The sequence below is a fragment of the Priapulus caudatus genome, unplaced genomic scaffold, assembly GCF_000485595.1.
Source record: "Priapulus caudatus unplaced genomic scaffold, Priapulus_caudatus-5.0.1 Scaffold27, whole genome shotgun sequence".
Taxonomy (NCBI): Eukaryota; Metazoa; Priapulida; class Priapulimorpha; order Priapulimorphida; family Priapulidae; genus Priapulus; species Priapulus caudatus.
Window position 1 is genome coordinate 1,102,688 of NW_014577088.1, and position 15,407 is coordinate 1,118,094.

Below are 15,407 nucleotides of genomic sequence, written 5' to 3' on the forward strand. Positions count from 1 at the left end.
TCAATCGCCACAGCTTAGGATAGGGAGGAAATATGGCTGGGCAGTGCCTCTCCATCGAAGTAGCGAAACTTGTTGTAAAACTTTTCAGTGGCCGAAGTGAAATATTTAGATAGAACTTCGTTTCGCACTTTTTCTCAGGCGTATTCCTGCCTATTCTGAGCGCGTAACATCGGCCGAAAACTATTATCTAGGCTGACAACGGCGTGAAACACTTTCCCCCGGGCGTAGATGGACGGTCACGTGATGTGGCTGCACTTGTGTTAAGATTAGGGTTAGGGTCAGGGTTAGGGTTAGGGTTAGGATTAGGGTTAGGGTTAGGGTTAGGGAAATAAGGCCATGTCTAGCACGGAAGTATGACTGTGGAATCTTTCTGTGGAAGATTTGGACTTTGAAGCATCTAGTATGATCTACGCCACCGACGCCATCTTGTCCATCTACGCCCGGGGGAAAGTGACACCCGACAACGGCGACCAGCGACGCGAGCGCCATTTGTAATATACATTAGCCTAGGGAAAGGGGTGTGGCGGGATGCTATATGGCCGAAGTGAAACTTTCGACAGGATTCTGTCATGCACATCATAGGCGTACACCTATCCAATTAAAGTGCGTAAGATCGACCGAAAAAATTTATCTTGGCTCTAGCGCCATTTCGCGTGTAAAATCGCATAGGGGAAGGGGTATGGCGGGATGCAGCCGCCGAACTGAAATTTTTTAGATAGGATTTGGCCATGCACATCTCCCACTCGTACAACGCTGCCCATTTTGAGCGCGTTAGCTCGTCAGAAAAATTATCTTGGCTGGCAACGACTAATCACATATAGAGTAGAATAGTTTACGCAAACTAATCCCTTGTTACAGTTAGGTATTGGTCATGCGAGTACATGGGTCTAGCTTTACACAAATATTTTTCTACAACGTTGGGAGTTTGGAACGGCTGAACCTGGTCTCTTCGGAAATTGGGCCACCGAGCTAACATTCTCATTAAACTACTTTTCAATAAATTCGCGTTGTTTTATAAATTGAATTTAAACAGAATTCTAAGTTTCTGCTAGATGGGCGACTAGAGAGAGCGAGAGAGAAAGAGAGAGAGAGAGAAGAGAGAGAGAGAGAGAGAGAGAGAGAGAGAGAGAAGAGAAGAGAGAGAGAGAGAGAGAGAGAGAGAGAGAGAGAGAGCGCGCGCGCATAGGGATAATTGGTAAAAGTTGATACATTATAGCTCTTCACGAAATCCGCTTTACTCTCTGCTTACTTCGCCCCATCCCACTTTATCCATCTCCTACACTCCCGTCCTCACTCATATCATTTCGCCGTTTACTCCCTCCTTTCCACTTTTTTACCTCTCGCTTCTCCTCCTCCGGCTTCTCCACCTTCTCTCCCCTTCCTCCTACTCTTCTCCTCCTCCACCATCACTCATTATCTAACTCAAACTAGCTTTAATTTTCTGCTTTCTACTTTAAGTGTATAATTAAAGACTAAAACCAGTCTTTCTTCTATATTTATTCATAAGTGTTGCATGTTCGCATGAGCGTGACAATAAATTCTCGAATTAGGGTCGTTCCTCAAAAGTTAATAAAACTTAAAAGATTTAGAAATTTAGGATGCTAGGAAACTGATTTAATCAAGATGTATTCTGGTATCTCGCGCAGGTTCTTCTGTGGATTAATTTGAATCAAGCAGCGGCCAGTGACATGTCATGAAAAAATTGTGCCTTAAAACCATTTACCAGGATCTGAAGTTATCCCATTTATTTATATTATATTGATAATTTTAGAAATAGATGGCGCCACTAAACAACTCCGCGAATATCTGCATTCTTTACTTGATGCTCAATACTTTGCTCAATACTAGCTGGCTAGTGTTATAGACGACAACCTCGTTGTTACACGATTCGGAGCAGCCATTGCATTTTGTAAAGAATATGCATTGATATTCACGTTTTATGCAAGTACAAGTGTGTGGAGAGCATGGGTAGAGACATCGCCTGCACTTGCACTGGTTATGCCCAACGCCTAGAATATTACTAAACTATCAGCTCGAACGTCATAGTCTAGCTTTAAGAAAGAGATTAGGTTTGAAACAGGGAGTTTATAATAGGCTCCCTGGTTTGAAAGAAGTGTTATATGCTTCACTCAATGGCTGCTAACTGTTAATCCAACAGGGTTATATGCTTCGTTAATGGGCACTATTTAAGTAGTACTACTCCTCAGTAGTACCCAGTAAGGCTATATATATTCTGACACCGCGATATTCGCGGGTATATAGATATGTAAGACGTATAGGTAAATTCTACACATTGTTAAAATCGCTATTTGTTTCTTGAAAATAAAAATACCTCTGCCCATTTTCCTTAAAAACTTTCCACATATTTTTTCTATGCCTCTATCTTTCTTTACCCTCACATTAATAATTCTCCCCCCCCCCATCCCGCGCGCGCTCTCTCCCTTCCCCTCGCTCTTGCTCACTCTTTCGGTCTCTTTCCCCACCTCTCTTGCTCACTCTTTCGGTCTCTTTCCCCACCTCTCTTGTTCTATTTTACCGCGTCTCTGAAACTTTTTTTACAGTTGCCTTTCTCTCACACAATCATACTCTATTCCCTTACCATCTCCTCCGCTCTCTTCTCCGTCAATGTCTTCATTCAGTTTTACCTTCTTACTCATCCCTTTTATCGTTATCACTCCCACCTGTCCCCCTCACCTCTCCCTTTCCTTTCCTTTCCCCTGTCTCTCTCCCTCGATTACAATTTCTATCTATATTGCTCTTCCTTTATTCGCCTTCTTTATTAGTATATTTGCTTTTCCGTGGAATCCCGGGCCGCGACGCCTATGCAAACACATCGGGTCGCGTCATGTTTTGCTTTCATATATGCCGTTCTTAATCGAGCTGAATAGAAGATGACAGTTTAAACATGTTCGCGGTTTACATTGCTTATCTTCTCCATATAATGCAGTGAATGCTCGTGAAGCGTCATCTAGTCGAGAACCGTGGTGTTGTCGGTATGTGGTTCGAGGTGATTTCATTGTTGTAAGTATACGTGTCAACGCATTATCTGTGCCGCACTGCAATAAACCGTCCTATTTTCAATAAGCCGAATCGTCGGTGTTTGCCTATATTCATACTAACGTCAGCAGCTTCCCATGCGCAGTCAGATAGCCACGTATAATTTTGTATTAGACTTAGTTCTTAACTCGTTCGCGGCCGAGGCCAAGGCAGCTATATAATCAGGGCGGGGGGCAATCTGTTATGCTCTCGACACCAAGTAGAATAGTAGCACGCGTGCGGTGTGTTCACACGTGGTTACGAATGTTTACTGTTTCACTCGTCACCCATTTACGCAACACATCACGGTAAGGTGGAAATAAAATTGCAATTTAGCCAACCTATAATATCTTAACAACATACAATATTCGCAAACCATAATTACGCCACCGATTTTTTGCCACTGCTTTGGATAGTAGCGGTGAAGGGATAGACGTAGGACCCGTCACAGCGCTTAGTAATACCGCATTGCCACAACTGACCATCGCTACAGAGAAGGGATCATAAACCCTGATATATTTTAGTAGTTAAACTACTGGAATGAAACGAACGAACGTAACCATGAGAATAATTACCAGTTCCAAGTGTATACGTGTACGTACCGATCTACAACGCCAAAATAGTTTGTTTTATATAATTAAGCATATAATAATGGAAAGTTAATGTTTCGCATAATGTACATTCGTTAATGTTAACCACCGTTAACAATTAACCGTTAATGTTAAGTCACGTTAACCAGTAAAACATTCGTGGAACACAACAGTAATGCGCATGGTATAAAGTTACATTGAAAACGTATAGGTTTTGTTGCAGACTGCATCTTTTGAAATATATATAGACGTTAATCAATTTAAGTATTTAAATAGTATGTACCGTATTATTGTTTTCAGGACAGAAAAATTGACTCGGCATTTTACATTATTGAAGCAATCGCACCCGAAATCCAATTAGATGTAAAAATATAATGTCACTAAAAAAGTTTTACCCAACTTGTAAATTATAGTGAACCGGTAGAGAAAGCTGATACCGCTTACCCGAGCAGAATCAATAGATTATTTTCACAAAAAAGAAAATTGGACTTTTTCACTCGCATTCGCGCTGAAATTTTCCGTTTACATTTAATAGTCTAACCCGTCTAGTTCTTGTTGTAATGGTGATTGCCAATGCGGGTGCAATTTCACGGTTTGCTCTTTGCGTGTTTCTCTAATCTGCTGGATATTCCGGACCGTAGATTCATCTCAATCCGAATATGCCCTTTCCTGGCGACATCTGTCGGTGTGAATCGTCGCTACTGTGGCCAGTATCCGCGACTCGCTTGCTGTGTGAAACCAGGCCGTGTTGTTTGAGCGAAATCTCAAATAAACTCGTTATGATTCGAACTGAACTATAGCTCAGTTAGTAAAGATTCATACTAACGCTAGTTTTCAAACAGATTCTTCATCACGGGCGCTTAGCAAACGAAAACAAATTTTGTTATAGCGTCCACTCAATGAGGGCTATACGCACCAGCTACGTATAATTCATTTATTCCAATAGCCTATTTCTTAATAGTTATCCGTTATGCCCATTAAACGATTGTTTGCCGCATTACGCCAGGGCGCAAAACCATGAAAAGTTACAGCTCAGTTATAGAAACTATCGATGCGCAGAGCACATAGTTATGACATTCAACAGACGCCCCATCTTACATGCGTCACTGGAGTGGGGCATTTAAAATAATTGATGAGGCTGTTTCCGAAAACCTTTCTAAATTAAAACAGCTGGTATACATGCAGTCTAAACATTACGACTCAATTATGGGGAACATTCGCCGACATGCTTTCACGAAAACGTCGTTCATATGCTACAGTACAGGAACGCAATTAACACGGAAAAAGTGAGAGACAACTGCGATCCTTAAATGAACAGCCAAAATAACTGTGCCCAATTAAAATTAAGTGTATTGTTTTAGACTTAATATAAAATGCTCTCGATGCGATTCACCTAATAAATAGTTTCGATTAAGAATCAGTTATATCCCGACGCTCCTTCCTGATATATTAGATATTAATTTAAATGCCACACTCCAGTGACACGGTGTTATAACACCGTCATGAATTCAAAAATACGTATATCGTTGTAAATTCACAAAATATTATCTTGACGTACAATCTGTCAGACACGTGGACTATGCTTGGGCGTGGACACGTGGACGTGCAAGATTTAGAAGCCACACTAAGCCTCGGCTACAGACGTGTTTCCATTCAGAGAACACGCCATCCTCCTGCATAAATATAGGTACCTGTACGTGCCGCCCAGAGCATTATTTAAGAGCGTGCGCGCCACATTCTAACAACATATCGCAACATTTTCTTATAACGATAGTCTTTCCCCTGACCACCTATCAATGAGTCACTTATTTCTACGGTGATAATACGCTATTTCGCATTATAACGTGAGCCGATCCAAACTTGCCGACACGAAATGCCAGAAGAACGTGATAGAAACAATCAGTTGGACGCGCTTTCCCTTTATAAATCATAAAAGAATGCGAAAATAGTTTCGGAATGAATATTATGTCGTAACGGGCTAAACCGTTTGTATCTTCCAACTACTATAGTACTGTCGCGGTCACTGTGCATGAAACGACAGGGCTCCACATTTTTCCTAGCCTGCACAACAGCGTTTTCATTAGTTATACCGTCTACGTCATTTTAGGCCTCCTGGTTTGGCTGTTTACCAGACGGCACTTGCTATGACTGCTAGCATGTCCGTGAGTCCCTTCGAGGGAAATGGCCATCAGCCCGCGGTGTGAGCCCTGCGGTGTGACGTCATACATTCCGCACTCGGTGGCCTTCTTTCGCGAGCCGGCATCCGCAAATAATAAAAGAATTTGCGAAATGCGATGCACGGCGGACTGTTTCCCAGGGTTTCCGCGACGCCGCCAGCCGAACACCTGCAAGTGTCGATTTCGCCACGTCTGTCCGTGCTGAATGCACGCCATTCTGAAGCATACCTGCAGTCGCAACAATAGCCCAGCAGGGGGCGTGCGCGAGATCGTGCCTTTCGCCCGTTTCCCCGCGATGCTAAAGTGCGCTATTGTTGCGCGGGTTCGCCGGCGTGCGGGACACACCTGTGTAAGCTTCTATCCAACTCTCTCTCTCTCTCTCTCTCTCTCTCTCTCTCTCTCTCTCTCTTTCTCTCTCTCTTTCGCGCTCTCTCTCTCTCTTTCTCTCTCTCTTTCGCGCGCGCTCTCTCTCTTTCTCTCTCTTTCTCTCTCTCTCGCTTGCTCTCTCCTTTCTCGCTCTCCCTCTCTCTTTCTCGATCCCTCTCTCTATATATAACGGGGGCAGCGGCTACCTTTACCGGGATTGCACTCGACCCCGTGTTACACAAAATCGGGTGGTTTGTGGCAAAGCCTAATTTCATCCATGCCATCAGGAGATGATTTCTAATGAGAATTTCAAATGACGTCTTTCGCGTCTGGCACTGTCTAGACTTCCTGGGCTTATACGAGAGACTATAAAAGCATAGCGCCACAGAAATGTTGAATCCGGTATGTAGGACTAACGAACTAGGTCGCAAATCTCATGGTGCATTTACAATTCGCCAGATGTAGGCCCTATGGGGTTAATTCCTGGAAAGCCATTGACAAATAAAACTCTGCGTTGGCGGAGAGAATTTTATTAAACAAGATGACGCTATCGGACCACTAACTTTATGCGATTCCGCGAAGCTTTCGCGTGGGCGCGAATCTTCCCCATAAGGCCCCCAAGCTTCCTGTCGTAAGGCTACTAAATTTTTGCCGTAATATATCCACGCTTCCATCCGCAATGCCCCAACGAATCCCTCTGTATTACATTCACGTTTCCCTTTGCAAGACCTCTAAACTTCTCTGCGCATTACCTCCAGGCCTCCCTCCTCAATACCTCCAGGCTTCTCTACTCCATACCTCCAGGCTTCCCTCCTCAATACCTCCAGCCTTCCCTATTCAATACCTCCAAGCTTCCTTACTCAATACCTCCAAGCTTCCCTCCTCAATACCTTCAAGCTTTCCTCCTCAATGCCTCCAGGCCTCCCTCCTCAATACCTTCAGCTTTCTTTTCTCAATATCTCCAGGCTTCCCTTCTTAATACCTCCAGTCTTCCCTCCTCAATACCTCCAGCCTTCCCTACTCAATACGTCCATGCTTCCCTCTTCAATACCTCCAGGCTTCCCTCCTCAATACCTCCAGCCTTCCCTACTCAATACCTCCAGGCTTCCCTTATTAATACCTCCAGCCTTCCCTCCTCAATACCTCCAGGCTTCCCGCCTGAATACCTCCAGGCTTCCCTTCTTAATACCTCTAGCCTTCCCTCCTCAATACCTCCAGGCTTCCCTTCTCAATACCTCCAGGCTTCCCTCTTCAATATCTCCAGGCTTTCCTCCTCAATACCTCCAGGCTTCCCTTCTCAATACCTCCAGGCTTCCCTCCTTAATACCTCCAGGCTTCCCTTTTCAATACCTCCAGGTTTCCCTCCACAATACCTCCATGCCTCCCTCCTCAATACCTCCAGGCTTCCCTTCTTAATACCTCCAGCCTTCCCTCCTCAATACCTCCAGGCTTCCCCCCTCAATACCTCCAGGCTTCCCTCCTCAATATCTCCAGGCTTCCCTTTTTAATACCTCCAGGCTTCCCTCTTCAATATCTCCAGACTTTCCTCCTCAATACCTTCAGGCTTCCTTCCTCAATACCTCCAGGCTTCCCTCCTCAATACCTCCAGGTTTCCCTCCTCAATACCTCCAGGTTTCCCTACTCAATACCTCCAGGCTTCTCTCCTCAATACCTCCAGGGTTCCCTCCACAATACCTCCAGGCTTTTCTCTTCAATACCTTCAAGCTTTCCCCCTCAATGCCTCCAGGCCTCCCTCCTCAATACCTTCAGGCCTCCCTCCTCAATATATCCAGGCTTACCTCCTTAATACCTCCAGGCTTCCCTTCTCAATACCTCCAGGTTTCCCTCCTCAATACCTCCAGGCTTCCTTCCTCAATAGCTCCAGCCTTTCCTCCTCAATACCTCCAGCCTTTCCTCCTCAATACCTCCAGGCTTCCCTCCTCAATATCTCCAGGTTTCCCTGCTTAATACTTGGCTTTCTTCCTGAATATCTTGAGGCTTCCAATTGCAAACCTATGGGCGTTGCATTCATATTTATATTGTGTTAAATCCAAGAAATTTAACTTACTATCGACATTTTCGATCTCCCTTCGGGAAATCTTCATCAGGATGTGACGTCACCATAGGTGGCAGCAGGTGACATCATGAAGTTCGTGATGTGTTACACTCGAGGGAGTCTGCCGCTATGGGCTTTATTCGATAATTCCCCCTATTCTTTCCTCCGTGATGCCCTTAGCCGTTGCTATCTAACAGTTGCGCGGAACATGATATTATCAAGAGCGTATAAAGAAGTACCTTCGATACCTTCTTTATACGGTCTTGATATTATGCGTAATGCCATCCTCGAGTAAGATGTAAACGCGTTGTTGCTGCGAACTGGCAATCGGCAGTTCGATTGTTTACTTCTTCTGACCATCGCTATCGGTATCGTATAGCGTTGACCGTACCGTTATAGGGTGAGGTTGATATCTGCGAACCAAAGCATGCACGGCTAAGTGGTTTGTGGAGAGTGTGAGCGGATAAAGAGATGAGTATTGCTGAGGGCAAACGAACACATGGACTGGTGAGTAGATAGGTGCGAACAAGAGATGAACTTATGGAAAGATAAACTTGAGAGTAAATATTGCTGCAGACGACGCAGGTAGGCCATTCTATGACGTGGTAGATTTTCTCACCTTCAGGAACGGTGCGCCAATCGGCTTATTACCACTAAGCAAAGACGCAGCCGCACAGTACTACACGAGTGATATTGAATTCCCCAGTGGTCTGACAACCAATTTCCTGTCTTTGTAGGTTGAATATTTCTGTGCATAAAGCGGATTAGACAAGGAGGTTTAGGAGAATAGACATGATCGGCCGTGCAGCAGCCCCCCAAACAGAGCGGTTTTCACCACGTCGTGTTTGCTCTCGCGAAAGCAAAGGGGTCCTCGCAGGCTATTCATGCCAGCGCTATGTTGTATGAATTACTGACAGTCCTCAGTTCGGCATGGGCAAGTGTCGGATCAACAGTCGAGTGTGGTCGATGCGAACCAGGATAGTTATAAGACCGACAAATGTCTCCGTACAATAGGTATACATGCGAACGCCTAGCGAACTGTCTGTCGTGGTTAAATTACCAACCGTTTGTGCATGCAGGTGGATGCGTGGTGTGTGTGTGTGTGTGTGTGTGTGTGTGTGTGTGTGTGTGTGTGTGTGTGTGTGTGTGTGCGTGCGTGCGTGCGTGCGTGCGAGCGTGCGTGCGAGCGCGCGCGTGCGCGTTCGTGGTCGCATGCCCTTGTGTTTGAATCAGCCTGTCTGCACGTGCCACTGATATCTATAATATATTATATAATTATATATAATATATAATATATAATATAATAATATAATATAATATAATATATAATATAATTATAATATAGAGATCAGTGGCACGTGCACGTGTGCGTGCGTGCGTGTGCATGCGTGTGTTCGCGCGTGTGTTTGTGTATATTGTGCAAGGTGTGAGTGGTCACACGGACAGCTGGCGTATGTAGAGTATTGCTATATGCTACTTACTCTTATTGGCAGAAGTCAAGTTAACTGAGCTCAGTAATGAAAACAATCACATCCTTATCATCGCTACAAGCTTTGCAATTATCTTGGCTACTGAACATTGTGGCGCTATGCGGACTGTATTATGTTGCTGGTGTCACCACGAAAAACGCGAGGCGTACTTATCCACCATAGCCACGTAGAAACCAAATTACACTCTCAGTACAATGGGAAAATGTGGGGAAAATGTGAGCGCGTGCGGGCGGATATCATTAAAAGCAAAGAGTCCAGTCCTAGCACCTTTTTTCAAACCAGTAAGATAGAGAAAATGTGTGATACCGATGGAAGGGCGTGAGGGACGGCAGAAAAATTACAGAGGGTGAGATAGAGACCAAGAATTAAAGAATTGAGCGAAACGAAAAATGGAGGGTCGAGAAAGAAAAAAAAAGAAGAGAAGGGGAAGTAGGATAGACAGACACAGAGAGAAATAGGCTGAGAGATAGATAGAGATAGAGAGATAGAGAGAGAGAGAGAGAGAGAGAGATGAGAGAAGAGAGAGAGAGAGAGAGAGAGAGAGAGTGTGTGTGTGTGTGTGTGTATGTGTGTGAGAGAGAGAGAGAGCGGGGGAGAGAGCGAGATAGCAAGAGAGCGACTGGACGAGCGACTCAGAGGGCGAGCGAGTCACTTAGCGGGCATCTGCGGCCGTCCGCTACGAAGCACATGTTTGACTTCATTCACCATAAACAAGTAATTACTAAACGCCATCATGCGTTTTTGTTTAGAACTATTCACTTATAATTACTTCAAGGGCCGCAGTTTGTAACATTATACGAGGGTATGCGAAGTATGGAACATTTCGCAAACCGACGCAGGATTCCGAAGCTGGAAATTCCGCCAGTCATATCTTATATGCGTTTCGAAAGTGACTAAGTGGGTTTTCCGTTAATGTGGTTGTGGGCGCAAACAAACAATTTCTAATTACGCGCGCCGGTATGTGAGCATTATAGAGAAGCTGCCGCTTTCTGGCCATTTTTCTTCGTCAGTCTTCGTTTTCATAGTATTCGATCTGTGCCTGTGATGTTACATGCTGCTAACTATACCGTAAGTGTTGCATATATGTTGCTTCTGCTCTTGTGAGCTTTTATTATACTCCCGCCCATGTTTTTAAACAACCATGCATTGCTCGCGGGTGAGCTCTGTCTGTGATATATAACTCGTTCGACAATAGGAATAACGATTGATCCCATTGATTTTTGTGACATAATCGCTGCCGCAGAAGAGTTATGAATATATATAAATATTGATAAGTGTTTTGTGGCTACGCCCCACTGACCATCGTTGCCTGACTATAAGCTTAGAATAAAACCACGTGATTTCGTATAGCTTTCGTGTGCGTGAAAAACCTGAGCTGGTCGGCTATAATATATGGCTAACACTGGTTGTAGGATATATATACTATAGCTTTGTGTCAGCTAATGTGTCTGAGGATTTTACAAACTCTGGTTATGACCACATCCCACTCTTGACTGAGGTAGCAAGGCATGCATGGATATAAGATGCCTATACCCGATTACAAAGCTAGTCAATCATAGTTCAGATTTTATGTGGATGACTACTAAAGATTTATTCCCCACAAGGGAAAACTATAAGCGTTATAACTGCAAGCCCACGCAGACCACCTTCTAGGGACCGTTTGTTATCCGAAAGTTGTTTTTTTTAGCCCCGGCTTGTACGTATGTTTGCAAAACTGTTTGAAATCCGAGGCGCTTCGGCTGCAACTGTTGATCCGGGCCTGGTGGCGCTGCGATCGTTCGGCAGGCGATCGTAGTGAGACAGACTATAGCGTCATTGTCGGGCCGCATGCAGCAGCAGCACGCGGGGCGGGCTCGCGCTCTACTCGCCAACAAACACGACGCCGAGATCGAAATCATAACAGCCGCAAACTCGAATAATTTGTTTATCGTTGTCGTTCTTTTGATGTAAATGTAGCGAGTGATCGCTTGTTGTTTTTCGGCGGTAAAAAATCACTCCGCCACGGCTCGCGCTAAGCCGTAGCAGCTGCGCTCGGTTTGCGAGTTGTCAGCTTCATCGAGCTGCGCGCTGCAGCGCACCGCCGCTTCATAACCGCTAAGCCGACTTTTTACTCGTTATGCCAGTAGCCGCGCATATCTGCTACGAGTAAGCCGATAGTGTGGAGTTACAGGCCGTGTAAGCCAGGGTCTCGTCGTGCCCAAAGCCAGCTACTGTATACATTTGCACATTAGCGTTGAGCCGCTAACGAGTCTCTGCTCTGTCTTCACTTGCTGGAAAAAATGGCGTTGGGTAACGCGGCATTGTGGCTGTGCAGCAAACAGAGCTGTCAATTAAAATAGTTTCTTAATAGATCGCATGAAGGCGGGAACAACATTTCAGTTGCAAAGAGCCACGCGCATGCGCACACTCCGCGCCAGCCCCGACATATGCCGCAGGCGCTTTTAGGCAGTGACATCATCGGGAAATATTCTACTTTTCGCGAAATGCTTAGGGGAGAGGCGGACTGGCACCAATCTGACTTTTCTTATCCGCATGCTTGAAGCGATGCGCATCGTAACAGGCACGTGAGGACGGTGTCCGTCTAAAATTCCTGGGCGTGCAGCCATCTCGAAGTTTAAGAGCCATTAGTTTTGCCAGACTGCGTGGCTCTACCACGGGAAATCTCAAGGACGGTGCTTGCCTCACATGCAAGCACGTGATACCATTCGTGCGTTGCCATGTGATACGCAGACGCTGCCTCGCTCGAAGTCTCTCTATTTATATAGTAACCTGTTTTTACAAATTACTTAGATTATTATGGGACCCTATTTTTATTGTATTAACATCACGTATAGTTGATCTAAGATATTGATATTTCAAGAAACAGATTTGTTCTTTATAACTGTATTTCAATCACGTGAATTGCGATGATTTTCCATACATTATATATTCCATATACATAGTTGCTCTCAGCAGCTCCCTTATTACAGCTCACCACACATTTGCCACCAGATGTACCGTCACATTCTGGTGTTGTAAGCAGTACGCGGAAACTATCGCTCAAACGTTCATCGCAGTCTGTTTCTGTCCATCACACATCTGCATCGATTATGAATCGTAGTCCAATAAATATTATGACATGGCATACCCTGCAGGCAGATCGCGGTGTTAACAGGCTCTCTCTCTCTCTCTCTCTCTCTCTCTCTCTCTCTCTCTCTCTCTCTCTCTCTCTCTCTACTCTCTCTCTCTCTCTCTCTCTCTCTCTCTCTGTTTCTCTCTCTCTCCCTTCTCTCTCTCTTTCTATCTCTCTCTCTCTCTCGCTGTCACTCGCGTTTCCCCCTCTCCCCCTCTCTCTTCTCCCCTTTCTCATTCTTTCTATATTCTTTTCTTTCTTCATTTACTTCGATATTTCTGTATTTCTTTACGTATGTATTTATTTGTTCTCGCTAATACTACCACTCCCTCTCTTTTCACGTCGACATCTCTGTGCGCGCGTTCTCTCTTTATATGTCTCTCTTGAACACCCTCTTACTTGCTTAATCCAATCCGGTCTTATACTAGCTCCTATATCAATCCGCTTTCCACGTTTCTTACTCTCGCCGTTTCTTTTCCTGCACGCGAGAACTCATATTTGCGAGTAAGTGCAAAGTGGCCTCGCTCTCTTCTTTTGGTTCGTTTCTGGCTGTTAACAATAATCGCCCTTATACACTATACACCCCTTATACTATACACCGACATTCCGCCCTGTCGAGCTGCTCTGATACATTACCCCATCGATCGCAAATCGGCGTTCGTCTTGTTTACCACTGTTATGATTAAATTCGCGCAATCACCTGAACGAACAAGCGAAGCAGACGATCTTAGCACGCGCGCGCATCCCCTACCGTTCTCGGGTTCGCATCGGGCGGCTGCGATCAGGCGAAGCCGCCATCTGCCCCGTGTTTATTCCGCGGGTGCTATGCACCTTCGATGCTTGAAAGCTTTTAGCGACACATCCAGGCAAGCGCGTCGGCCGGGACGCCGCTAAATACATGCAGGTTGCGCGAGCACGTGAGCCGGAAATGTCGGCTAAAATCCTACTTTTACAAGTAGCTTCTATCGCCCCATGCACTCGCAGTCGGCGCGAACGCGATAGACCGACCATCCGTCAAACATGGCTGCGGCGGGCCACCAGCGCGATCGCTAGCTCATACGAGTGGGTGGTCGGCCATGTTTGGATCGGGGTTTGGCAGGTATGAAGCGTAAACTTACTAGAAGACTTAAAAGAGCGAGAGCATCGGAGAGTGGGCGCGGGTTTTTTCATCGGGCATGAATTTCTAGACAAACAGCCGCATCGCACCACGGGTGGCGCTTGCGGCGCCGTCAGCAGACGAGATCATGTAACATCAAGGAACACATTTATTATCCTGGGCAAAACGATTTTTTTCAATAATTTATTCGCCTTCACACAACACCGTATTCACCGAAACACCTTCACATACGGATGTTACCCTGCATACTGAAACACTATAGAAACCACGTGCACGGACTCTTGAAACGTATTTATGCATAGCCGGTTACACATACGCGAGGAGGAAAGCTGTTCCTACCAGAGAGGTTTACCTCTCTAATCTCACGCTGTCAGACTACGGCAATGAGGCACCCAGTCGACGTTTGCCCGGCCACCATCTGTCCGCCTGAGAAACGCGGAAGATTCTCTATAAAGTATATTTTTGGACGTTTTACATCGCTGGCGTCTGCACATGATTAGAACGAGCGAATGAGAGGGGAATAGAGAACGAGAGCGATATATATATATATATATATATGAGCCGACAGACATTCCTACCGCTGATGGCAGGTAATGTGTTGCCCCAGTTCCACTTCCTACTACGCGATGCACCTCCGGGCACACACCCTAGTCTACAAGTAAACCTGAGCCTCGTTTTCTGATCTCGGCCGAATCGTGTGTCTGGCTTCCTATTTGTATAACTAGCTAATTAAAGCTCACGTCCTAGTTCCGATAGTACCCCATGCCAATGTCTGGCCACTGGAGTACATAGCAGAAACCATATCTAGTTTCTGAGATGACGGGAACGCCAACCCGTACTCTACACGACTGACATGCGGCTTCAATCCACCTCCTGCCAAAACCTGCAGCGCTCACATTCCTCATACGATCTGACGGTGCTGCGAAGTGGCGGTATAAGAACCATAGCAGCCGCATCGTGCGACTGCGCGCAGCGTGTCTTTGAAGCGATCAACCGACAGTGGTTTCCGTGGCGCAATGATGGGGAGTGCCGCTTGACCGGCGATACACGGTAATTGCCAGGAGTTGCCTCCAAACAAAGACGGCTATTGTTTACACTTGAAACCACCCACAGCTGCGCACGTCCGCCCCGCGCGCGGTCTGCTCAAACTTCAGCCATTGTTTCCAGCCGGTTTAATGGCGTTTGATCCCTCGAAGTGAGATAATCTGTTAATGACATTAAGTGAGCCGTCATTTCGCATTCTTGCACAATCACTGAGAACTGGTGTTGTGACATTGAGAGAGAGAGAGAGAGAGAGAGAGAGAGAGAGAGAGAGAGAGAGAGAGAGTTGGAGAGGTGACAAGAGAAGAGCCATTGCATGGATAAGAGATGGGGTGAGAGGGATGAGAGAAAGAGAGGAGAAAGAGAGAGTATGACAGGGAGAGAGAAATAGACAGACGCCGAGAGGGAGAGAGAGAGAGAGA